The following is a 7,507-nucleotide window of genomic DNA, read 5'->3' as shown; positions in this document are numbered from 1 at the left end:
AAGATGATGGATGACTAAAATGAATCTAATTTTATAGTCATTTTTATTCCCTAATTATCTCAGTCATATAACAATTGTCTATTGTCAGAACTAAAAATGTAAGGCAGAATGAAATCTACTAGATTCTGATATCTTAGAATCTTTTTATATTTAATTCTTTACATTTTTATTGAATAAATACTACATTTTAATCTTTTCCTTAACATTAACATGAAATTTGCTTTCAAGGACATTATAGTTTCACTGAGGATACAAGTTTTACAAAGAAACAAACAAACAAAAATCTTTCTTTATGGTTTTTCTCAGGAATTATGGAGATAGAAGTGGTTCCTCTTTGACTATATGCTTTAATTTAGCATGCTGGGCACTTTCACAGAACTGTTAGAAACAAACATAAGGATCAATTTCTAAGGGTGGTTACCTACTGAGTATGAGAATAGATTTCATCTGTTTTTTTGGAATTTTTATTTTACTCTAATTTTTGAGGTAAACAGGAAAGAGAATAAAAGAAAAAAGAAACATGTAGTATGTGTCTGTCTAAATGCTAATCCCATAATACAACCATGGACTATTATCTGGGCCCTATGGACACAAAGTCTGCAAGAAAAAGCTACATTTGCTGGTTTCATATGGTTCTGTTACGAAGACAAGAAATGTAGATAGAAATGAGGCACAACATGGGAGAAATAATCATCTTTCCATGATTTTGTGTTGAAAACAGGCTTTGATTTATCAGAATTCTTCGATCATAATTCTGCTTTGGCATTTTAACTGTTTGCCCTTTTCAAAGTGTCAGGAGGCAGCATTCTTGGCGTGCTCAGTGACATTCTAATTACATTGTCAGTAGCAGCATTGATGAGGCACCCTATTCAGTAGTTTTGAGAGCAGCAGAACTCAATGGCAGGAAAGAACAACAGGATATGGGAGAGCAAGTTAAAATTGCTTATATATCTCAGGAAAATTTAAATTTTGATGGAACAAGGAAATCTACATTTTGCAACAGGAGTCATTGAAAACTTAAAGAGTTATTGATGGCATAGGATATTTTATCATCGTAATTTAAACAGATGTCTGTATATTTATATATATGTGTGTTATGTGTATATCAATAACATTTGAAAATAATCTAGCTAGGTGTGGTGATGCATACCTGTACTCCTGGTGGTTTGGAGAGGCTGAAGCAGGAGAATCACAAGTTCAAAGTCAGCCTTAGTAGGCCCTGAGCAACTTACTCAGACTCTTTTTCAAAGAAAAGAAAAAAATGTCTAGAGGGCAAGGATTATGGCAAGCCAGGAAAGAACTTAAAATGAGTACACAGAAGGTAAACAGTAAAAAGAAGCTACTCAGAGGAAAGCATGAAGAGAGGCCATTGCAAAGAAGAAACAAGGATAATGTCTTTGTACTATGTACAAGCCTCTCTTCTATGAAAATTGTATCATTTAACATAGCATCATATTACAAATATTCTTCCAAAACTTTTGCATTCATTTATTTTTATTCCTTCCCCTATTAATTTAATAAATTATTATTGAGCTCATTTTGAGACTGTAGAGGGTCTTTGACATCTTAGAGCTTATGCATAATTATCTTTAATTCCTAATGTCTAACTATTTGATATAATAAATTAATATTAAATATTGTAGTATATTAAATGAAGTAATAAGGGACAAATAAGTTGTTAAAACATTTTTCTTTTATCATTATTATACAATTATTATTAACACACTGTGTATATTAATAAATTTTACTGTGATATTTTTATGCATGCATATGTCATGCATTCTGTACATCCATCCTTCTCCTACCTTTAGAACCCCGTCTCCCTCTCCCCCAGCCAACTTCACAGTCACTGAAATCTTTCTTAATTTCTATCCCTCCTCCATCCTATGATTACCTGTGCCTAATAACCACTGTTCAATTCTATACTTCTACCAGGTCGTCTTATTGTTTTCCATAGATAAATAAAAGCATGTAATATTTATCTTTCTGTCTGTCTTGTTCCAGTCAAGTTTACTTATCTCTAGTTCCATCCACATTGCTGCAATTAAAGAGATTTTATTCTTTTATGTCTGAATAATATTCCATTGTGCAAATATAAACATTTTCTTCATCCATTCATCCACTGAAGGGAAATACTATATTTTGACTATTGTAAATAGAGCTGCAATAAATATGGAGGAAAAATATTTTTGATATAAAGATTTTTATCTCCTTTGGGTATATACTCAGTAGTGGAATTGATGGATCCTATTGTAGTTCCATTTTTAGTTTTTTGAGAACTCTTCATACTGTTTTCCATAGTAGCTGTACTAATTTATATTCCCACCAACAGTGTGCAAAGTGTTCCCTATTTTCTGCACCCTCACCAGGATTTGTTATTTCTTATATTTTTGATGATAGCCTCTCTAATTGCAGGGAGATAATAACTCATGGTGGTTTTCATTTCTCTGGTGATTAGTAAAATTAAGCATTTTTTCATGTAGTTTTTGAACATTTGTATGTCTTCTCTTGAGAAATATTTGTTTACTTCTTTAGCCCATTTTAAAAAATCCACAGTGTTATGGCTTAAATATTTGATATCCCCCAAAAGCTCATGTGTAAGATAATGCAAGAGGATTTAGAGGTTAAAGGATTGGATTATGAAAGTCTTGACCTAATCAGTGCATATCTAGAACAAAATAGTTAAGCACTCTATAATCTTAATTCTTTTGAATGCTGAATGATCCCCGGGAGGATACAAAAAATGTTAAATTCTCTAAAGACAATAAATATATTTTGGCTAGTACATTTGTGTTGATACACACTTAATCTGATGGCTTTTAGGGAAAAAGAATGAGGACAAAGTAATGATTTTATTAAGAAATTAACTCATTCATCTACAAACTCAAGTTCACTTTTTAAAAACTTATGTTTGTATGCTAGGACATAGATGGAGTTTCTGTAACAAACATGGATTTCATAAACAAGCAGGGGTTTCTATCCTCATATCAGACAAAGTCGACTTCAAGCCAATGTTAATCAAAAGGGACCAAGAAGGGCATTTCATACTGCTTAAGGGAATTATACATCAACAAGACATCACAATCTTAAATATTTATGCCACAAACAATGGAGCATCTACATATATCAAATGCTTGGCATTGAACATAGGGCTTTGCGCATGCAAGGCAAGCACTCTACCAACTGAGATATATCCCCAACCCAATTTCAAGAATCAAATAGCTCAAAACACAATAATACTGGGTGACTTTAATATGTTTCTCTTTACACCAGTAAAATAAAAAAAATACTATGAAGACATTGACCAGTTTCTAGAGATATAAGGCCTACCCAAATGAAACCAAGAGGACATAGAAAATTTTGAATCAAGAGGACAAGCAATGAAATTGAGGATGCCAACCAAAGCTTACCAACAAAGAAAAGCCCAGGACCAGATGGATTCTTAGCCGAGTTCCACCAGACCTTCATAGAAGAACTTATCCCACACTCCTCTTTTCCATGAAATGGAAAAGAGGAAACCTTTTCTAGACTCATTCTGTGAAGCTACTATCACCCTGATACCAAAACCAGATAAAGACAAATCAAGGAAGGGAAACTTCAGACCAATATCCCTGATGAACATTAATACAAAAAATTCTTAATTTTTAACTACTGCCAAATCATATACAAAACAAATTAAAGGTAATGCATTATGACCAATGAGGTTCATCCCAGGGATGCAATGTTGATTCAACATATGGAAATCAATAAATGTAATTCATCACATAATAGACTTAAAGATAAGTATCACATTATTATTTCAATAGATGCAGAGAAAGCATTTGACGAAATCCAGCATCCATTTATGCTCAACACACTAGAAAAACTAGGGATAGTAGGAACATTCTTCAATATTGTAAAAGCTATATATGTTAAACCCAAGGCCAACATCATTCTAAGTGGAGAATAGTTGAAAACATTCCCTCTAAAAACTGGAAGCAGACAGGGATGCCCTCTTTCATCACATCTTTTCAACATAGTCCTTGAAAACCCAGCCAGAGCAATTAGAAAAAAAATTAAAGGACATGAATAGGAAAAGAAGAGTTGAAACTATATTTGCTGACAACATGATTCTATATTTAGAAGACCCAAAAAGTCCATCAGAAAGCTTCTAAAACTTATAAACAAATTCAGCAAAGTAGCAGGACATAAAATTAACACCCATACATCAGCTGGATTTCTATCCACCAATGATGAGTCATCTGAAAGAGAAATTAGAAAAACTATTTCATTCACAATAGTAAAAAAAAAAAAAAATGCTTGGGAATCAATCTAACAAAAGAAGTGAAAAACCTCTCTACAATGAAAAAAAAAAAAGAGAGAGAGATTGAACAAAACCTTAGAAGATAGAAAGATCTCTCATGTTCTAGGATAGACAGAATTAATATTGTTAAAATTGCAATATTATCAAAAGTACTCTACACATTTAATGCAATTCCTATTAAAATTCCAATGACTTTCTTTATATGAATAGAAAAAGCAATCATTAAGTTCATTTGGAAAAGCAAGAGGCCCAGAATAGCCAAAGTAATTATCAGCAAGAAAAGTGAAATAGGTGGCATCACAACACCAATGCCTGAAAATAATTTAGGACATGACCTGGCACATGTTAATCACTACATTTTATATATATTAAATACTTATCAAAGAAATAGGCAAATCTCTTTGCAGACTGAGCTATATAGTTATCATAGCTTGCTTCTACCTTAGATAGGTCTTCAAAAAGAATGAGAGAGTCAAATTTTGAGTAGAGAGAGAAAGGAAAATAAAAGAACACCTCTAAGAGTGCAGGTAAGATTGAGTCTCAAAATAAGCTATTTGAGAATCTGGATACCACTTGTAGATCAAGGACTGGATCTGAGAACAGATACTTAAATGAAAACGACGATCAGCACAACAGTGGTAGCTTTGTTGAGAGCAAGTGCAGGTGGATAGAAGCAAATACCAGACACCAAGCCATTTGCTGAATGAGTTAATACTGAACAAAAACAATGAATATGAATTTATTTTTGCAAAATCCAGGTCATGAATGAAAGTTTATCAGATTTAACAAAAATGGCCTGAGCACAGAAGAAATAGCAAAGCAAGAAAGATGAAAAATGTCAAAGAAAGAATAGAAAACTGCTAGAATCTGGTCCTGATTAATGAAGGAATGAATGGGACTCACTTGTAAAGTTTCACCTTGGACCTACAAGAAGGAGCCAAACCTTTCCCAGTCTAGGGACTAAAAGGAGAAGCACATGAAAACAATATTTTAACCAAAGTTAAAGAACATGATGAGCCTATGCTAGAGGATCTCCATCTCCCACAACTATGTCAGCATAAATCTTCACAAAGAGTAGAGGTTGGGAAAAGGTTGAAAACCTCAGGGAAATGAGAAGTATTTTGGTTCATTGCTATGTGTATCACAACAAGCATCATAATAAGAGACGAACATAAATGTTGACAAGTAGCTCTTGGATCTAGCTGAGGTTGGTCTAAAGAGAATAGGTAGAAAATCAAAATATTGATAACAATGCATATTGTATTATTTCAAAATACTGAAGAAGAGAAAAACTATTCTAAAAACTTAGAGAGAGAGAGAAAGATAAAAGTTAATATATGGTGGATCAAAATAAGATTAGCATAATTGTGCCAGAATAAGAAAACAAATGGGGGTTATTAATAAGCTACTGGCACCAGGATCTAAAACAAATAAATGAAAAGATGTGATACATCTTGGCATCAAAACCAAACATTTAGAATTATTTATGTATATTGTCATTTTTAAAAATAAATAAAACAATGTACCTTTCATCATCTTCCTACCCAAATATAACCAAGCATAACTTTTTCCTGTCTTTGTGAATAGCTTTAGAAGCTTATTGCTTCTTTTGTCACTCATTATGCATTGATAAACAAACCTGGAACAAGATGTGTTTTAGTCATTTTTTTTTTCTGCTGCAACTAAAAGATCTGACCAGAACAATTTTCGGGAAGGAAAAGTTTATTTAGGAAAAGGGAGGGGGGAGTGAGATACAGCTTAGAGACTAATTTAGAGACCAGAAATTTCAAGGTCTAAAGGCAATATATGGAGATAAGACCAGACACCCACATCATACAGGCCCCAAAGGAGATATGTGGGGTTCAGTCTCCCATTGGGGCCCCACAAGTGCTGTACCCCACCCCCAGGAGCTCCGTTCCCAAGACCAATACCTCTCATCCTAATGACTTTCACCACCCTGAGGGTGGAGATACCAGAAAACAGACAACCACACCTATTGGATGAGATTTGAAGAAGGGAAGATACTGATCTCCAACAAAAACAATTCTTGTATCTTCCTTGAGATTTTTTCTTCTTTTTTATCTCTCTTCTCCTGCCCTCACATCCTTAACATTTGTGAAACCAAGTACTTTTTATGAATTAGGCTACTGTAGACTTGGATGTATGAATAGTATACTATGGTTGTGTTGTATATTCTTTTATCTTCTATTTTTACCATTTTTAAAATATATTTGTTTGTTGTACTCTCTCTATGGTCTTCCCACTTACTTGTCTCCCCCAAACTACTTACTCTCTTTTCTCCTGCTACTAACCACATTCTTTAGATTCCTCTTTCATACTTTCTAAGATCTAATAACTCTATAACCTCACCTTCTACCTCCTTAATATCTCATCCTATACCTCATCACTTTGTTCTCTCTTTGTTCACCATCAGAAACTGTAGACCCTGTTGCAAAGCTACTGTTTATATTGTAGAAAATAATTGAACTCACCATCTCTGTATATCATGACAAAACTGTAAACATCTTAATAGCAGATATTTTGTTTAAGATTGTATATTCTTTGTATTGGGTTCTGTTAATATTGTTCTTCCCCTTAAAGGAGAGGTACTGGAACCCTGCATGGACTCTATAAGTCTATAGTAACACCTTAGATGCACAGTGCTACTAGGGAAGAAACACAAACAACATAAAAAAAAAAAAAAAACAAAGGAAGAAAGTGCCCCAAACAAACCAAGACACTACATAATTAGGATCCATGGACAGCAAAACCAAAGAAATTACAGAGGAGTTTAGGATGTACGTAATTAAAATGCTCATTGAATTAAAGAATGATATAGAGAGCAAATACAGGCTGCCAAAGATTACTTCAATAAGGAGACAGAGGTTCTCAAAACAAAACAAACAAACAAAGAAATCCTTGAAAAGAAACAATATACCAAATTAAAAATTCAATAAAAAAACACCACTAACAGAAAGAGTGGTGGGAGGGAAAGTGAGGGGGCAGGGGAGAGTGGGAGGAAAAGGAAGGTAGATAAGCTTCTAGAATTCCAAGGAACATTGAAGCACTTCTGGTAACTTAAATAATAGAAATTATAAGAGTATATGCTGAAATAAGAAATTTAAATATCATAACCATGATTAGAGGTCTCAGAACCCAAGAAAATCTCAACAATCAGGCCTCTCGGGAAAAGTAACAATAGAA

This window comes from Callospermophilus lateralis, unplaced genomic scaffold (genome assembly GCF_048772815.1).
Source record: "Callospermophilus lateralis isolate mCalLat2 unplaced genomic scaffold, mCalLat2.hap1 Scaffold_161, whole genome shotgun sequence".
Classification (NCBI taxonomy): Eukaryota; Metazoa; Chordata; class Mammalia; order Rodentia; family Sciuridae; genus Callospermophilus; species Callospermophilus lateralis.
Note: the sequence above shows the minus strand (reverse complement) of the source record.